Consider the following 20,799-nt stretch of genomic DNA (forward strand, 5'->3'; position numbering starts at 1 on the left):
TTTCTTTCTTTCTTTCTTTCTTTCTTTTCTTCTCCTTTTCTTCCTTCCTTCTTTCCCTCTTTTCTTTCTGTTTCATTTTCTCTTTCTCTTTCTTTCTCTTTCCTTCTTTTTCTTTCTTTTTTTCTTCCTTCCTCTTTCTCTCTCTCTTCCTTTCTTTCTCTTTCTTTGTCTCTTTTTTCTTTCTTTTCTTTTTTATCCCTTTCTTCCTTCTTTCCCTCTTTTCTATCTTTCATTTTCTCTTTCTCTTTCCTTCTTTTTCTTTCTTTTTTCTTCCTTCCTTCCTTTTTCTTCCTTCCTTCCTTTCTTTCTTTCTTTCTTTCTCTCTTTCTCTCTTTCTTTCTTTCTCTCTTCTTTCTCTCTTTCTTTCTTTCTTTCTTTCTTTCTTTCTTTCTTTCTTTCTTTCTTTCTTTCTTTCTTTCTTTCTTTCTTTCTTTCTTTCTTTCTTTTTCTCTCTCTCTCTCTTTCTTTCTTTCTTTCTTTCTTTCTTTCTTTCTTTCTTTCTTTCTTTCTTTCTTTCTTTCTTTCTTTCTTTCTTTCTTTCTTTCTTTCTTTCTCTCTTTCTCTCTTTCTTTCTTTCTTCCTTTCTTTCTTTCTCTCTTTCTTTCCTCTTCACTCTCATTTTATTTTCCAATTTTGGGGCATACTCAGAAGTTCTCAGGGCTTATTCCTGGCTCTGCAGTTAGGGATCATTGCTGGCAAGACTCCTGGTGGTGCCTGGCACAAATGTGATAGAATCCTAGAACGCTGGCAGACTGAGGATTCTAGGCAAAAGCCGTACCCAGTGTACTATCTCTTCAGCCCATTACTATATATTTAAATCCCATATGTAAGAGATCACTCCGTATCTCTCTTTTTCTAGCTGATTTCACTCAGTATGACACCCTCCAATTCCATCAATATAGTGGCAAATTGCATCATTTCAGTTTTTCTTTTCATAGCTGAGTAATATTTCATCGTGGATATATACCACAATTTCTTTATCCACCCTCTTGATCTTAGTCCTTTGAGTCTCATTAAAAAACCCAAGAAACTCAAACTTACTTGGAAGGCATAATGTATTATGATAACATACTATAACAAAGCGTTTCTCAAATTTCAGTCATTCGTATACTATTTCCACAGTCTTAAAATGTTCACATACTATCTTTACTTTCCACAATCTTAAAGTATTCACATAATATCTTCTCTTATATGTAAAACTATGTATTATATATAGTTTTTATACCTAAATACCTCTAATAACTTTATTCTAAATAACATACAGGAAGGTGATAATTTGTTAATCTACATCTGTATATTAAGTCATTAGAACTAAAATGATGATTTATCAGTATTTTGCATTCTTCAGGAAGTTTATCAAGTGAACTAGAATTTTCTCCTTGTTTACAAATTTAGACATAGAAGTTAAGTTTTGGAGATTGCCTACATTTTGCTCCACATTTTTATTTATAGGTTGGCTAGGTATAGTTAAAATATGTCTCCTAGGGATTGGAGAGATAGTACAGACCTTAGGTCTCTTGCTTTGCATGTGGCTGACCTGGGTTCCATCCCTGGCACCACACATTGTCCCCTGAGCTACTCTGGGAATGATCACGAAGTGCAGAGTCAAGTTAAACCCTGAGGGGATGGAGCGATAGCACAGTGGGTAGGGTATTTGCTTTGCACTAGGCCGACCCGGGTTTGATATCCCCAGCATCCCATATGGTCCCCTGAGCTCCGCCAGGAGTGATTCCTGAGTGCAAAGCCAGGAGTAACCCTTGAGCATTGCCAGAGTGACCCAAACAAACAAACAAACAAACAAAAACCAAACAAACAAAAAAGAATAACCCCTGAGCATCACTGGGTGTGACTCCAAAATCAAAATAAACTAATAAACTAAAAATTGTGCTCTTAAACATTTTTAGGCATTTCTCCACCATCTCCTAACATCATACAGTAATTAGCTGAAACGTTAAGTCAATCTAGTTTGCATTTTTTACAGATTATTTGTTCCCTTCCTGAAAGTTGGCATTTAAAAAATAATTACACATGTGCCTATTTTTTCCTTTTAATTCACAGCTTGCTAACATGAGTCCTCTGTAACCTTAACTTGTTGAGTTTGGGGTGTGGAATTAGAATTCTATTATTTGATCATTACTTAAATTTTCTGTGCAGTTTCGGAGACACTTACATTTTTTAGATATTTGATTTTCTAGATGAGTCATAAGTGTTTAGAGCATCAAAGTTTGTTCAGGGTATCTATTTTCTGTGTGTTGTCAGTAGGAAGTGTTTCAACACAAGGAATAAGTGGAAAGAGCCAGAGAAGTGAAAGTTACTTGAACTATCACTACCAGTTTGCCGTCCTGATGTGATTCTATTGATGTTGCTTCGGAAGCTGCTTCAAGTCTTACATGCAGCTTCTGCCAGTGTATCTACCTACAACTGTCTCCATTGTCCTGGAGAACTGTGACCCTTTCTCTGCTACCTTAATAACATGCATAGAAAATCCTAGGAATTTTATTAAAAATAACAAATAAAAATAATAAATAGATTCACTTTTTATTGAATCATTATTCAATAAATAAGGCATAAGATAGAACATAAAATTGACACTCATAAATCTGGTGCTGTCTATATGCAAACAAGGGAAAGGAAATCAAAGAAAACAATTCCATGTATAATTGCATGGAAAAAGATAAAAACTCTAAAGTGAACTTAGCACTGGAGTTCATGCCCAATTCAATCAGCTTAATCAATGGCTGAGTAGATAGCAGTACTCCTACATTAAAAAAAAAAAAGTAAGCTCAGCAAAGGAGGGTGAGTAGTTTATACAATGAAAACTGTAATTGCTAAATTTTACTAAATGAAATAGAAGAGATAAAGCAGTGGGGAAAATATCCCATGCTCACAGATGGGGAGAATAAACATTAATAAACAAACACACTTACCTAAATGAATCCATAACTTCAGTGCAATTCCTAATGACACCTACCAGTGGTATTTGGGTTTGGGGGCTGGATGGGGGTTTGGGAAACACCTGGTAGTGTTCTAGGCTTTCTCCTGACTCCTTGTTCAAGGATGGCTGCTGGTGGTACTCAGGGGACCACATGTGGTGTGTAACCCAGGTATTCTCTCTTCAACCCACTAGTGGTATTTTTTTTAATTAACTAGCAATTTAAAATTTTATACATAACAATAAAAGAGTCTGCTTAACCAGAAAAATTCTGAGGTAAAAGAAGAAAACTGGAGGCATCATGTTCACTAACTTTAAACTACAATTCAAAGCAATAGTAATTAAAAACAGTGTAGCATTGGAATGAAAATAGTCACACAGATCATTGGAATAAATTTCCCAGAAATAAACCCACACATTAATGGGCATTGAATCTATGACAAAGGAGCCAAAACTATATAATGTAGTAAGGAAACCCTCTTCAACAAATAGTTCTGGGAAAACAGCAGTGCTGCAAGCAAAATAATAAATAGATAAATAAATAAACAAAAAATGGAAAAGAAGAAAAGACAGAAACAAAGGAAAGAACTTGATTAGTATTATCCCATATGCAAAAAATTAACTTAAAATAAAAACTTGAATATTAAATGTAAAACTGTAAATGCATATGCAAATAGGTGGTATACTCTAGATTCTTATCAAAAATGAATTTGGAAATTTAATGCCAATGGCAAGAAGAGCAAAAATAATCTTAAACAAATGAAAACACATCAAGTTAATAAGCTTTACACAACAAAAATAATGAGCACAGCAAATAAAGGAAATACAGCAACTGGGAGAGGATGTTACCACATCATACATACTATAGAGGTTAATGTCTGAAATGTATGAAGATATTAAGATCTTCTAATCCAACAACAAAGAGGGAAGAATCCAATAAAAAATGGCAAAAGTCTTCAATAGACACTTCTCCAAAAGACTCAAATAAATAACCCACAAAAGCATTAAAAAATATTCTTATTATCACTTATGAGGGAAAAGCAAATCAAAACCACAATGGACTAAAACTTCTTACCAGTAAAATGATTTATATCAAAAAGATTGAAAACAAAAATGCTGGCAATCATATGGAGAAAAGAAATTCTTGTACAGTGTAGGAGGTCATGTAATTAGCACAGTTGCTAAAGAAAGTAGTAAGGAAATTCTTTAAATAATAAAATTCCACATGGTCTATCAATAGCTCCTTAAGGCATTTATCTAAAGGATCTGAAAACAGTAATTCAAAAGGATATTTGCACACCTATGTTCATAGCATTAGTCATAGTTGTCAAGAGTTGGAATCAACTTAAATGCCCATTGACAAATGACCTGATAAAGAAGATACATATTCTTGATGGAATACTATTTTAACATAGTAAAAGAAGAACTAAAACAATGCATTTTAAGACAAAATGAACAAAACTTGATGTGACTATGTTAAGTAAAATTGGGGAATGAAGAATGATTACTGATGTTTTTACTCATAAATGGAATATAAATTGTTCAAGCAAACTGGAAAAAATAGCAAAACTAATTCCTATGCTTGGTGAAAACTATAGTAGTTATTAGATGGCAAGAGGAAAGGAGAGAGTGGGATGAAAACGGGATCTCTTTGGCAATAAGATGGCACAGGAACTTCAGTTATGGGAGTGACAATATTTGTAAGCCTAAAAGCTTTAAATTCCATAATATTCTAAATTAATTACAAATCAATAAAAGTTAAACTTACGGGCCAGGGGCATGACTCAAAGACATGTATAGCATATGGGGAGGCCCAAATTCTGCTAGGAGTAACCCCTGAGCACTGTATGGCTCAAAAACAACACAAAATGAAATAAAATTGCCAAGAGTCAAGGTATGGAGGAAATATATTAGAAATACAGATTTGCTGGTGACAATTCAAGCTGTTAACTACAATTTCTAGTTGAATCTCATGATTTTAAATATCTGCATAAGTATTCATGGGTGCCTGTATGTTTATTCCATTTCATATCACGACTGAGTTATTTCCAAAATTTGCCACTATAGGCAAATTGTAGATAAGTAACTGTGTACTGTAAGAAAGTGTTAGTATATTCTGGGGCTTGAGTGACAGCATACAGAGTAGCTCACTTTCCTTGGATGCGGCTTCCTTGGATGATCCAACCTTGGATGGGTTGGATCCCTGGCACTAGTTCCTGAACCCCACCTGGAGCAACCTCCAAGTACAGTGCCAGGACTATGCCCCTGAGCACCCTCGGTGTGACCAACTCCCTCCCCCAAATGAGTTAGTGTACTATTATTATTTAAAAACAAGTGTATTGAAGTTTGTTTTCTCAGTCAAAATTTACATTAAAAGAGTTTTAAAGGTATAGGAAGATGTCTCAAAGGGTTGGAGCCGTGTTTCGCATTTGGGTGCACCAGGCTCAATCCCTAGGTGCTAGGATTGGCCCAAGAGTCCTGCCCTAGGAGTGACTTCCAAATTTTTTTGCATCATTTTCTAAACTAGCAGAAATTCAAATTTCTTATCATCACTGCATATGAAAATAACTGTTCACAACATGCTTCCCAATACTGCTATTATGCAACTATTGTCAGTCTCATTAAAAGGACATGTTGCCTCACTATTTAAGTTGGTCTTTCTTTTTTTTATTTTTTAGCTTTTTGGGTCACACCCTGCGATGCACAGGGGTCATTCCTGGCTCATGCATTCAGGAATTAACTCCTGGAAATGCTCAGGGGACCATATGGGATGCTGGGAATCAAACTTGGGTCAGCCGAGTGCAAGGCAAACGCCCTACCCGCTATGCTATCACTCCAGCCCCACCTTTGTTTCATTTTTATCATGAGTTAAAACCTCTTTATGTACTTGTAGGTAATTTATATTCCTTTGATTGTAAATTAACAGGTCATTTTCCGCCCAACTTTCTACTCGAGTATATTGTCATTAGCTGGGATGAATTGGTAAAAGTATTTTTCTTGTTATTTGTGGCTATGTTCACTCTTAGTTTAAGTTCTAATTTTTTACCTTTGTTTACAGTATTTCTAAAAATAGTCTAAGAAGACAAATCTTTCCACTAGTCTTTTTCATATTTCTTTCTTTTCGTGGACGAAGGAATAAAACGAACATAAAAGTTGGTTAGTTAGTCTAATTTATGATCTGAGTTTCCAAAAGAAACACTCTCCTGACCCACTATCGGAGAATGGGTAAATCATTTAACATAGCAAAAATTTTCACTCACATACTAAATATTTATCTAAGTCAACTTAAAAAGAATTTTAAACCAGGCTAGGTCACATACTATTAAGCATACCCTTTTGGCTTTTATCCTGAGTAAAATCTATAGTACTAAGTCAAAGTTGAGTTGGGGTGGTGCTGGAGAGATCATCTTATTATTTGACCTTGAGCTTCCTAATGGATACCAGCTGTTGACATTAAAGGATCTCACTTCCATTTCTCCAGTGTTCTGTTCTTTATTCTTTATTTTTCATTAAACATTGCTCCCAGGATGAGTGAAATTCAAGTCATAACTGAGTAGAGCTAAGGCTTATACCTTGTACCAAGACTATACACCAAAACAGGATACCCACAGTTTGGAAGACCGTAAGAGAATTGAGTTATAAAGAATGATTCTAAATTAACAGCCCAGGTTCTTGGGCATGCATTATTCATAGGCTCTGATTTGGTGGGCGGGGGGGGGCGGTGTTTTTAGTTCTTGCCTTTCTTGTCTTTTAATTAGAAGAATCCATTTGGACACTCCTTTGTATCTTCAGTGGAATTAAAATTTCCTTAGCCACATCTACTACAAATGCCTCTAAAAATCTTATACTTTCTCCTTGGTATTGAAAAAAGCTATCTAAGGTCAGGAGAGATAATACAGAGGTTAAAGTGTCTGCCCGACATGCTAGTGACCCAGTTTGATCCCCGGCTTATGGTCCTTGAGTACTTCCGAAAGTGATCCCTGACAACAGAGCCAGAAATAAACCCTGAGTACTACTAGGTATTACCCAAATCCTCTTCTCCCCCTCCAAAATCCTAAAAAGAAATGCTTGAGATATAGCGCAATAATCAGAGGTGCATGGCTTGCATGTGTAAGGAGCTGAATTTGATCTCTAACATTTAATGTTTATTCAAGCACCTTCTCAGGGGTGACCCTGATGTACCCCAGTCTTAGCATTTAATATCCAACCTGGTTGGTGAAGTATATGGTGAAGTGGTTTCTGGTACCCCTGAGCAATCACTGGGGAGGGCCCAACCTCCCCTCCACCCCAAATTCTTTAAAGAGTTCATCTTTCTTTCTCAAGTTTGAATTCTTGAAATGAAAGTTGTAAAGCCAAATTCTCTTCTCTTTGAAACGCCACTGGATCTCAATGCTTTGGTAAGTCTTCCTAATTAGCCATTTAGAACTTTTCTGTATCATGTGCTCAGTTGTTGCTGCCCTTGAAGACTCATATTCTGCCATGTTGACTTCTTTATTGGTTAATCTCTGCTATGAAATATTGGAGAGTTCTGTGAGTTACTGTATCTATAGAGCCCCGAAGAACTTAGAAATTTAATATCTGGCATCAACCAATAGAACACCTGGAGTCTCTATTGGATTGTGTCAGGACTAAGATTTCTGTGTTGTACTACATTTTCATGTTCTGGTTGTTATAATAAAATTGATTAGATATACAATGGACACCACATAAATGTCTTTTATGAGACATGTATTATACCAAAGCAAATTATTTGGTTACAATATGCTTCTTTGGCCTTGTCTTGGGACTTAAGAGGGAATGAAGATCTTTTAACATAAATGCATGTGAAAAATAGTAGTATCCCTGTTGAAGTTGTTTATAGTAGTTCAATGAGGGAGATGCTCGTGGCTGGAGAGGTACTACAGGGTCAAAGACCTTGTCTTGTGTGGTGCCAAACCCTGTTCAATTTTTGGCACCAAATGGTTCCTTGCGCACATAGAGTGACTTCTAAGCACAGAGCAGGGGGTAGCCACTAGGCACTGCCAGGTGGGCCCAATACTCCCCATCAAAGAAAAATGGAAGAGGAAATATGCTAACCTTAAGATAATTCCTTTAGAGGAATAGTCGAAAATTAAACATAACCAGATATTTTCAGAGAACATGTCTGCGTATTTGAAAGAAAAAATATGTTGTTGATTGGGTTAATAAGAACATAATGTAACCAAATAATGCTCAGGGTGTGCACCTATTAATTAGTTTTTTTGAATTTATTGGTCAAACTTATATCTAAAATCATGTAAAATTAATGGAAAGGCAAGGGAACATAAAATTTAACATGCCAAATATTACTTGAAGACATCTGATGTTCAGTATAATTAACTGACTCAGATTCATTTAGACATCTCAAAGAAATGTTTTACATACCAAAGATTCTTGTAGTTTGCCTTTTCTAAAAATTATCAAAATGTGTGGGTGTAATTTTAGAGAAAGGGATAGGCTTTCAATAGAAATCGTTAAAGGCTATGAATTGGATAAATGTTTGCTAATTAATTCTAGGAATTAAACAAATATTTTGTAAAACCCATACCCAGAAGAGTTAAAAGATTCATTTTCTGCAAAATTTATCTAAAGTACTTCTCATATTAAAATTATTTTCATGCTTTAAACATGCATGTATATGTGCAAATGCACACACACACATACACAGAGACATAGACACAGACACACACACAGGAAATTATTTTAGTTCTATTTTTTGCCATACCATTTTTTCAGCCACACTCAATTAGTATTCAGTAACACCAATACTCAGGAGTCAGTTCTGGCTCTGCACTCAGAAATTACTCCTGGTGGTGCTCAGGGAACCATATAGCATGCCAAGGATCATATCTGGGTAGGATGTGAGCAAGGCAAATACTCCACCTGCTGTACTATCACCCCTGCCTATATAAATTAATTTAATTCTAACACAATTATAATAAAACACTTCCAAATACCTGAATTTTATGACCTCTGCTCAAAAAGCTACCTCTTTCCTTGGTGGGCAGTGAAAATAGAATTACCAAGAAAATTCCCTATATTTTTCTGGAAAACCTCTTTTGGATAAGTCCTCACATTTTGATTATTTATTTTTTGTTTGGGGGCCACACGTAGCTATGCTCAGGGTATATGGGGGACCCTATGGAATGCTGGTAATTGAACCTCAGTTGGCTGCCTGCAAGACTAGTGTCCTACCCACTGTACTATCTCGTCAGGTCCTGGATAAGCCCTTCTTACCTTGGTTGTTTACCAGATTGTTGGACACAGATGGAAGACCTATGAACTCTAAATCCCATGACTACCAATGTGTTGACTGAAGACTTTGGTAGGCATATAAACATCTAGATGACTCCTTGAAATTAAGAGCACAGAATTTCATATTACCTCTATAATGTTTTTTTTTCTTCCCAGAAAACTGGTAGTGCTAGAGTTGCAGTTCAATACTAGGAATTAAGTACATTTCAAAAACTGATGATGTGCTCACTGTATGAGTCCATGCTGGTACTGACTTGCTTACTCATTAACACTAAGCAACGTGTGGATTGTCGTATATTTCAGCGTCTGGCCTGCTTAGTTAACTCAAGAGTTTTTTAATATCTATATTTGAACTAAGTTTGACACTGATAATAATTATTGGAACCATGGGTTATTTGGGTTTTCTGGCCTCATAAAGAAGTTACATGGGAATGGAGCGATAGCACAGTGGTTAGGGTGTTTGCCTTGCATGTGGCCGACCCAAGTTCCGTTCCCAGCATCCCATATGGTCCCCTGAGCACCACCAGGAGTAATTCTTGAGTGCAGAGCCAGGAGTAACCCCTGTGCATTGCCAGGTGTGACCCAAAAAGCAATAATAAAAAAAGAAGTAACATAGGGTGGAATCACAAGCTGTATAGGGTAGACAAGACAACTGTGACATTTGGTGGATGATAGTTGGTTTTGTAGCCTCTAAAAAGTGAGTATAGGCAATATGTTTACAGACAGTATCAACACAAAAGTTTTTATTTTGTTTATTATCTGTACCTGTCCCCAATAAATTGTCTAAGAAGTGAGGTATTAGGGAAAGTCAAAGTTGAGAAGAAAATATCTGAGATTTTTATAGTGAACAATGAAAGTCTAGGGTGGGAGCTAGTCTGTTTGTACTGAATTCATGAAGCCCTGTCAAATCTATCAAATTACCATATATCCTTTAAGGCTAATAATGTCATCTTTCCCTCTGTGGCCTTGATGAAAGGAAAAATAGGCAACAAGGTGACGCAGTTTCTGAGCGCTACTGACGGAAGCCCTGGTTGCTTTTTAGTGTTTTCTGATTGGACCAGAGGTTCTCTGCTATTACTGTAGTTCTTTCTTCAGGACCTTCTAGTTCTCTGGGGACTGCTGGGATGGTGAAGTAAACCACATTTCTTCTATTAAAGCCTGTATTCATGCTCTAGGGCTTGGTGCAATTAGTAGGTCCCTTTGAACAGTCCTGCCCTGGGCTGCTTCCTCTCATTCAATATCACAGTGAGCAAGTTTTATTCTTTCCTTTGTATGCAGAGAAATAGAGCAGAAAGGAGTGAAATAAGCCTAGAAGTGAAAAATAAAATATGTCAAGTTGCAGGTGGAAGGTCATAATTCTGCCAGCCACTTTTCTGATGACCATTTATTTCTGCAGAACGTAAGAAGGAAATCAGAGTATTTCCAAAGAAAACTGCCCTTTCAGCTCAGGGCCTCAGGGAAGACCTTTGATGCTTTCTTCCTTGTTCTGCCTCCCCTTGATTACAAATGGCCTTTCATGAAGCTTACAAGAAGGGACATGAGCAAAGGCAACCAGTTAGCAACAATCTGTGTGAGTAACCCTGGGCAGGGCTGGGCTGCTGAGGTAACTCGGGGTGGGGCAGGAAGACAAGCCTGGCCTCTGCATCCAAAGCAAACTTAAGGCCATTGGTCACAGAGACCATTGTTTTGTGAACTTACAGGAGGCTGAAGTCTGCACCTCACCCTTCTGCCTTTGCTTATAATGTCACCTCCCTCGCCAAATACACAGTTTCATCTGACTCACTGCCATGTTTCTGTAACCTTGGGCAAATCACATCACCTCTAAGGCCCCTGTTTATAATGAAAGAAGGTAGCAGTCACGATCGTCTGTCCTTGGGTCTTAAGTTAGTGACACGTGGGTATGTCAAAGCTGTCGTGCCAGAGAATTCAGATATGGCTCCCTGGTCTTCCCAGCTAGGTGGGCTGCTTCTCTCAGAAACATCCCTGCCCACACTCTCCTTTTCCTAACAACTTCAGGCTTACATACCTGAGATATCTTTAACAGCTTCTAATCCTTCCGTTCATTTTTATCAGAGAGAGGAACAATTGCTTCAGAGAGATTCCTTGCTTGTGTTTTTTTCTCTTTAAGAAAAACTTCTCTTTTTTTTCTCCTTCAATTTTTTTTTTTTAGGGGGAGGTCTGCATTTTCGAAGACCACACCCAGTGGTGCTCCGAGCTTGCTCCTGGTTCTGTGCCCAGGGGTTACTCCTACTGGGGCTTAGGGTACCATTGATAGTACCAGGGATTTGAATCAGTCAACCACATGCAAGGTGAGCATCATGCATCCTGTACTACCTCTGAGGACCTTTAAGAGAAACTTCTCATTCCCCCCCCCCCCATAGATGACAATGTTAAAACTAGGAGAGATCTTAAAATATATAATTCTCCTCTCCCAGCACTGCTGAGTATAGACTCGTAAAAAGTGCTTCCAGTTCATTGCTTTTATTCTGAGAAAGAGAAAATTGAAACCAAAAAAGCTGAAATAAATTGCTCAATGTTGCATGATTAGCATGTGTAGGCACAGAAGCAACACAACCACTTTCCTCTCTGTTGTGCCATTTTGTAGCCAGAGGGCAGAACAAGTGTGCATCATGCACTATTCCCTCCACATCGTGGGTTAATGCTTCTAGTCTGTCCTATTATCTCCCTCCCCCTCATTCCTTGAACCACAAGCCATCTCCGACAATTCCAATGTTGATTTTTTTTTTCTTTTAGGGTCACACTTAGTGATGCCCAGAGGTTACTCCTGACTCTGCACTCAGGAATTACTCTTTTTTTTTTTTTTTAAAGAAATATTTTATTGAACCACCGTGAAAAAAAGAAAAAAAATACAAAGCTTTCAGGTTTAAGTCACAGTCAAATACTGATTACTCCACCATCCCTTCACCAGTGCACCCGTTCCACCACCAAGAACCCCAATACACCCCCCTCCCACCCCCCCATCTAAGTAGCTAATGATATTCCCATTATTATCTATATATATTGAGTATATTCCACATTTCCATACAGAACTCACTATTATTGATTTGAAATTTTCCCCAAAAATCAGGTCTGCTGAATAGGCATCATCTAATAATTTCTCTTCATTGCTAAGAGTGAAGACTTTAAGTCCGCACGGCCGCTATCGCTATCGCTATCTTATTATTCTAATATTTTAGCTCAGTTCACAGTCAAAATGCATGGCTGCAAGCATCCGCTCTGGTGCCAAAATGGGTTAGGAGACCTCAGGATCACAGTCAATAGGCGTGGAGGGTCCGTTTCTCGTGGCACGGCTCTCGGTTCATCTCTGGGCGGAAGGCGCGCCGGGAACGCCCCCCCTCCCAGGACCACCTACAGGCTACGTCACTAAAGAAAGTCCTACCTCCTGGTGGAGGGGTCTTAGAGTGTGGCTCTTACCGCGTGGCTGCTACCGCTGCCGCCATTTTCAGGAATTACTCTTGACGGTGCTTTGGGGACCATATGGGATGTTGGGGATCGAACCCAGATCTGCCGCATGTGAGGCAAAGGCCCTACCCACTGTGCTATCACTCTGCACCCCATTGTCAATTTTTAAAAATTACTTTCTTAATTAAATTTATCAATACCAGTTTGTACCAACAACAGATTATTAAGAACCTATAACCTTCAGGGTATTGTACAAACAATTAAACATGTATACACACAGGAGAGTCAAAAAGATGTGTTCTCACTCAATAAGTTGAAAACCTTTAAGATAATTTAGTCTTGATTCAAGACAGTTTCTAAAAGGTTCCTGGGAAATAACAATAAATATTTGTAGTTACAATGAGTATACAGATGGTGAATGTTTGAAATGGAGTCACCGACAGGTCTACAAATTGACACAAATTCACAGAACAGAGCCATGAATGGTGGAGCCCACACTCACTGCTTATGTTGATCTGTCTTATGTTCTATATGTGGGACTGGAAGTTTTCTATATGTTGCATTTTGTAACTATCTCTTATCAGAGGCATTTCCATTGTGCAAAGAGAAACAAAATGACATAAATTTAATACAGAGTAACAAAGTTTTGAGAATTCCAACCAATCTCTCTTACCTACGTTCAAGATTACTGACTACAAAGCAGAGCCCACAGCTAAAGTTTTCACAATACCCATGTTTGAGCTTGAGGACATATCTCCCCTCCTCCCCGATTGGTAGAAGCAGATTGAGTTATGCTTCTTTAATTTTGTCAGAAAGGTTCCTGCCCATTCATTCACCACAGCATTTCTGATAGGGTTTTCTCTTCTCAGAATCTGCCCCTGTTCTAACTACACTTTCTGGATGTTTACCTGTGAAATCTAATGAATCACCAGAAGCAGCAGACCATGAAAGTCATCAATACACTGAAATACATGAGTTTCAACTAGATAATATACCATGTTCACTGTCACTGTCACTGTCATCCTGCTGCCCGTTGATTTGTACAAGCAGGCACCAGTAACGTCTCCATTGTGAGACTTGTTGTTACTGTTTTTGGCATATCGAATATGCCACAGATAGCTTGCCAGGCTCTGCCGTGCAGGCGGGATACTTTCGGTAGCTTGCAGGGCTCTCCGAGAGGGGTGGTGGAATCGAACCAGGTCGTTTGTGTGCAAGGCAAATGCCCTATCTGCTGTGCTGTAATAATAAATATATATTAAAAATAAGTATATATCTATTTATGCCATATTTTATCTATTCATCTGTTGATGAGTATCAATTTAGTAGTTGATTTTTGTAGCTAAGGGTGATAGCAATCTTGAGTATTTGAATACTTGCTTTCAATTCTTCTGGATATATGCCAGAAATGCAACTTCTATTTAAATATATGTGTGTGTGTGTGTGTGTGTGTGTGTGTGTGTGTGCCATGTAAGGCTTAAAAAATGAATCTTTGAAAACATTAGCCCAGCAATCAATACATAACCTGCTTAGAGGTCTCTGCAGGAAGTATTTTTGTTATTGTTTTGGCTTAGGAAAAAGAAAAATCCTGGACCTCATGGGAGTTACTTAGGTGCATAGTGAAACTGAAAATTAAAAATAAATCTGGACCTCTACACAGAGAGGTCTTATGTGAAAATAATCTGCCCCTGGAAACCCTTTCAGCACCCAGTTGAATTGACAGCATTTGGGGACCTTCAGCTCTTTAATATCTCCTGAGGGAAATGTGACCTTGAAAGTGTAGGGAGGAGAGGAATGGTGTTCAAGCTCCAGTTGGACAGGAACGGAAATTTTATTCTCTGCTTCTTGCCTAAAGCTTATGGGTTCCTCTGAACAAGATTCTTAGAGCCTCTGAGGTTATGTGAGTGAAGAGTAATGCTGCAGTCAAAATGCATGTTGATCCCAAACAAGGACACAGACAACAAAAGCTATCACAAAGAAATGGAGACCTAGGCAGCAGTCAAGGACTGTTCAGGGAACTATTAAGGAATAAGACAACCGTTCCCTCCTGATGCACAATTGACAAAGGTGTCTCCAGTTCAGACTAAATTGGAATTTAGAGAGTAGATATTCTTTTATATTTAAGTTGGTTTCTAAAGGGATTGGGGCTATACCCATGATGGACTCCCAATCTGTAAGCATGCTTCTTAGTTTTCTATCATTCGGTAATATTTGCCCCATAAACTATCCTTCTAGTAAAACCAAAAGAGGATTCATTTATATTAATAGACACCATAGGGTTATAACTTGTCCACATAGGATTCATTACACTGGAGTAGAGGGCTATGGTTTCTTACTTTTATGCTAACAAGAATTCCTTTAATAATTAATTTTGCTGGTGGGAACATAGATTTGAAAAGCTTTTGGCTTTTAATGCAGATTTTTAATAAGTATCAATTAGTGGATATTTCATTATTAAAAAAATCTAATTAGAGTAACATTACCACACTCATCAGATAGACTCTCAGCCCCAAACAAAGCAATCGATAGTTTAGTGGGTCTTTCTTTGTAGTCCAAGAACAGACTGTATAGTCATTTAGCGATTTTAGAAAAAGAACAAAGATATGAACGTCCAAGAAGTAAGGAGCTTGTTAGCTGAGAATGCTGAGTTGGGAAATCAACTTTATCGAGTCTCAGTTTCCTTATATGAAAACTTAGGGTCTGAAAATAATATCCTTCTAATAGGACTATTATGAAGATTAAATAAAACCATACCAGCAAGTTTTCATATGTTTACATAATATTAAATATTTTATATAAAATAAAAATTATTTCTAAAAATAATTATTTTAGAAAACTATTTATGTATTTGCTGTTTTGGGGGCCACATCTGGTGGTTATTCCTGGCTCTGCACTCAGGAATCACTCCTGGCAGGTTCAGGGGACCAGATGGGGTGCCAGAATCAAATCCTGGTTGACCACGCACAAAGTAAGCTCCCTAACTGCTTCAAAGAGAATCACAACACTGACTCATGAGCAAGTGTGTGTGTATGTGTATGTGTGTGTGTGTATTTATGTGTGCTTTTTTGTTCATTTCAGAGGGGATAAATACTACTGTGACTGACCTCTCAAGATTACTTGATGTCAGGGTCATATATATATACGTACTCTGAGAATCTAAGCAAATAATAATTTAGAATGGACTCTTTGTTCTTTTACATGCAAGATATGAACAGTGTGGATAATGTTGAGTTAGTACTTTTTACCTCCAGAACAGAACACTATAGAGAGGGCTTTGGAACCAAGCAGACCCTAACTCAAATTTGACCTCATCTTACTAGATCTGTGACTTGAGAATTGTACAAGTTTGTTATAAGTATTAAATGTGGGAAAAGGTAGATAACAAGAGAGAAGTTTATTTCCTGGCCATAATTTGCCCTGGGTAAAGGTGAAGCGTTTATGAGTCCTTAGATTATAATTTCAGTTTTTTTCTCTTTATCCTAATGTGTTTACCAAAAAAAGAGTATGTGAGTAAGGTTCATGCAGGGTCAGCAGGTATTAGAAAAAACTACTCAGTGGGCTTGATGATGATGTGATCCTTATTTGTAATGCCTTTGCTATCACACTCTAAGGTATGTATGAGATGGGTGAGTCAAAAGAAGAAACCCTTTGTTCAAAGATGCTTAGCCAGCCACATTTCATCCTGGTATTTCTTTATCTTGGTCTTGTAAAAGCCTAACAACTGTGGCTGCTTTGGAATTTCTGCCAGATAGCTAATGGAAATTTTAGGATGTATCTGAACAAAAGTGAAACAGGATGAGGTGGGGGAGAGATGGAAGGAAGAGCTACTGCTGCACGTAAATCATTTACTGGTTAAGCAATACCAAGACTCATTTGGATTCCAAGTTAACAAGAGTCCTCCTTGGGGCGCAGATATAATGGAAGTCTTGATTTGATAGAACCTTGTTTGTTTCCCTTGGATTCAGATGAGTGAATAGTAGATGAGATGGTGTGAGAAAACAACGTTTTGAGTTCCTAGGAAGAATTGGGATGGTATCACATCTTTCTCAGGAAACATCGTAGATATTGTATTTTCGTTGCCATGCATGCACTGGTCTTCTGGGACAGGAAGAGGGAAGAGATACAGACTGAGAATTGCTTGGATTTACTTAGGAAATAGAGAACTGAGAAAACCCTTGTCCTAGTAACAACCAACTCCAGGAAGCTGGGAACACTTCACTTTGCTTCCTTCTTGTTTTTTCCCTTCCTTTCTCTCACAGAAGGTTCATTCCAGCCCAGCGTTAGTGTTTTGGTGATAATGGCACCAAAAAGCATTACTATGAGCCTGTGGAGACTAGCTGAGTTAGCTTTGCTTTCCTCAGTGACAGCCCTTACTCGCAATTTATATCTCTCATGTGTTTAACTTCATAATCTGATGGGAAAAAAACTCTGGACTGGAAATGAGGGACAGCTGATAAGTATCCTGACTCAGCCTCTAACTTATTATGGGTACTTGAGAAAATTAATTAACTTCTAAGCTCTAAAATATAAAAGAAATAATGTTGCTTATCTAGTCTAGTCAATCTCCGAGGATCATTTTCTCCTACCTAATATTCAGTAAACACAAAATGTATAGCAAGACTTGATATGCTCTTGGGGCCACCAGCATGTTTGGCAAGTGGCCAGAAGCTGCATGAAAAGAATAGATAAGGCCGATAGGGTGTCTGCTCCTAAAACAGCCTGGTATTGTGGGTAAATCTGGTGAATGCGTTTGAAGCCACTGAAAACCTCCTTCCTTTTCAAACACACCTCTATCCCTCTCATTATCTACAAACATAATCTGGAAACTGGCTAGACACAAACAGCATTTTGTTTTTTTTTTTTAATTTTTAAAATTATTTTTTTAGAGCATTACAAAGCCATTCATGATTGAATTTCAGCCATGCAGTAGTCTAACACCCATCCCTCCACTAGTGTACATTTTTCAGCACAAACAACATTTTATTTTATTTTATTTGTTGCTTTTTGGATCACACCTGCATTGCACAGGGGTTACTCCTGGTTTATGCACTCAGGAATTACTCCTGGCAGTGCTCGGGGGACAATCTGGGATGTTGGGAATCGAACCTAGGATGACCATGTGCAAGGCAAACACCCTATCCATTGTGCTATCGTTCCAGCCCCCCTGCCCCCACCCCCCGAGAAAACAACATTCTAAAGAGCTGAATATCTAAACAGGAAACTACAGTATTCCATAATTCTCTACCACATGCTTGGGAGGCACCATAGCCACATTCTCATCCACAGTCACAGACGCGGGGTTGTATTTTAGCCACACTCAGCAATGATCTGCTTGAACCCCTAAAAATCCCAACTAGGAAGCTCACCGAAGGGGATTTTCTTCAAATTCCATTAATGATTCACAAACATAGTGTCAAATTTTACCCTGCTTAATATTCAGCCCAAGTTCTTCTAAAAGGGAGTTAAAAATAAAAAAAAAAATAAGTGAGGACAAGTATATGTGGGAACAATATGATAACATTTTTGCAATTTAGAAAAATTATACTCAGACTTAGATGAGTGGATTGTGTTCATTAAAAATAACACTCCAAGGCTAAAAATGTAATAAAATATAGTAGAGGCCCTAAGTGTGGTCCTTGGAATCATATGACTTTTGAAGCACCTCCCAGAGAAGCTGTGGTGACCTCCAAACATCCCTGCATGAGAGCCTTGAGGCAACTTAAAAAAAAATTCTATAATGTGTAGGGAAAAAATTCTATAATGTGAAAGGGAAAAATTCAGTGTACTTTGTCAATTACTTAATTTTGCACCACTTCAAGAATCACTAACTTCTCTGGCCTGTCTGCCCCTAGCTTCCCCTGTTCCATACTCCCCCAACCAACGCACCCCTTCACCCCCCAGTCCCCAAAACCCTCCCACCCCCTCCTCCCGCACCATAGGCCTCCTTATAAGCCAAAAAACCACAGGTTCTTATGGTTTGTGTAAGACCCGATTTGTGCATGAGTTCTTTTGTATTTGTTTATTACCTAGCTGGATAGGGCATTGCAGTGTTTACTGCCCTGCGTGGGATTAAAAAAAAAAATGCACTCTGGTTAGAGGAGAAGGCTATTTTCTAGGTTCTCATGTTTGTTTTGTAGTCTCAGTCAGGCAAGGGCTTTAAGTGGAGTCTCTGTCAAAAGTAGGAAACAGCTTTGCATCAGTAAATGATTGACTTTGCTGCCCGGTGATAAGCTTAGGTAAACAGGCTTGATTCTGCTCCAGCAAACTTAAAATTTTTAACTCCTTAAGTTCCAAAGCAGACAAGTGCATGACAATCCCTCAAAGACCCTGTCATATGAAATTGAGAGCTCTTTGCACAGATAATATTTTCCTCTGAATTATATGTAAATCATTCTCTCTGACCTATCTTGAAAGCAAAAAGAATTTATGCAAGCAAGCAAAATTTCTGGAGTTAAACAATATCTGTGAAGATGTGGTTGATACAAACGTTTTAATGAATTGCAAAAATGACTGCACACCATAAAGGGTAAACCAAACAAAAAAATTTCTAGACATTTCAAACACATAGAACACCAACAGTTTTCAAAGGAGAGAAAATACAGAAAATGGAAGCAAAACAGTCTGCTTTCCTGAACAGGCTGATGGAAAAATGTTCAAACTCTTAAGATACATGGCCACATGTATCTGACTTAGTAGATCATCACTGGATACCCTATGGTCACAAGAATGAGCAAGTGTCTTATTTGTGATTCTACAGAGGGAGTCTGTGGCCACGCAGATCACCACCTACCTTGCTTTCAAGCTTTTCAATCTCGGTTCTTTTCTCAGGGTTCCTCCCGACTCAGCAGTGACGGTCCCTGCCTGCTCCAATCGATCCTTGCTGAAGAGTTTGGGAGTCTGACAACAATACTCAAGTTTTTGTTTTTCTCTAACCAAGGTCTGCTTTACTTTTTTTTTCCTGGTGCCCTCTGGACCCTGCAGACAGTGGTCACAGGCAGAAATTTTCAGTCAGGTATGTTGACAGATGTGAAGGAGGGAGCCTGTGCTGGTCTCAGCTGCTTGGCCTGGCCAATCATTACTCACCAAACCGGGAGTCCTGCTCAAGCCTGATCAGAGACCGGGTGATAATATCAGAGAGTCTACTGCATGGGGGGAAATGAGGATCTGTTAACTATTGACTATGCAGAAAAGCAATTACCTTGTTACTGAATTTAACTGGATCTGTCAAGTAGGTAAATGCATACAAGAAGAAAATCCCTATCTTTTAATACTCTCAGGAGAGAATTTTAAGGTTGTGTTATCAAATTTCCTATCATGTATGTATGAAAGTATGTATGTATGCTTACTTTTGGGGTTTCTCAAGTGATGTACACGAGCCCTAACCCATTGCTTAGTGATTCTCAACCAAATGGTCCAGCAGTTCAGTGTGAGGGACAAAGGTACTTCCTGCCTGCCCAGAAATCACCAAGCACCTAAGTGGGGTTAGGGGGCCTCCAGGGCTGTGTCTGGTGATGCTTGGGGGCTGTGTGCTGCCAGGGATCGAACCAGGGTTGATCACATGCAAGGCATGGGTCTTAGTCCCTGTACTATCTCTCTGGTTCCTTAAATTTTATTTAATAATCTTTTTTAGTGACTTTCTTTTTGATAAGAATCATTTGCAAGTTCCTTGAACAGATATGATTGTGACATTATTAATTTATATTAATATTGTACATTTTGTATAGATGATCACAAATTCTCATAACACTTTTGAGATTTATTTCTATGTTGTGGAAAAGACCCAAAGGGTCAATGGTGATGGAGTTAGTGAGTATTGAAGACAAAATTTAAACTCTGGTATGAGTATCACGGAATGTGGACAAATATAAAACCATTTTATGTTAATTTTTACCTTTTATGAGAAGTTGAATTGAAGCTTATCTGGTAAGACAGTATAGTAATTATGTTTAGATTTTTAAAATGGACTTTTTCAATGTAGATGCATAAAATTGCAACTTATAGCTTTTGTTTCTTTTCATGTGTTATATATGACCTTGCATAATGTGAAATAAAAGCTCAAACACTGGTGTAAACTAAATAAATCATCACTGTCATCCTGTTTTTCATCATTTACTTGAGCGGGCAGCAGTAACATCTCCATTCATCCCAGCTCTGAGATTTTAGCAGCCTTTCCT

This window comes from Sorex araneus, chromosome 2 (genome assembly GCF_027595985.1).
Source record: "Sorex araneus isolate mSorAra2 chromosome 2, mSorAra2.pri, whole genome shotgun sequence".
Taxonomy (NCBI): Eukaryota; Metazoa; Chordata; class Mammalia; order Eulipotyphla; family Soricidae; genus Sorex; species Sorex araneus.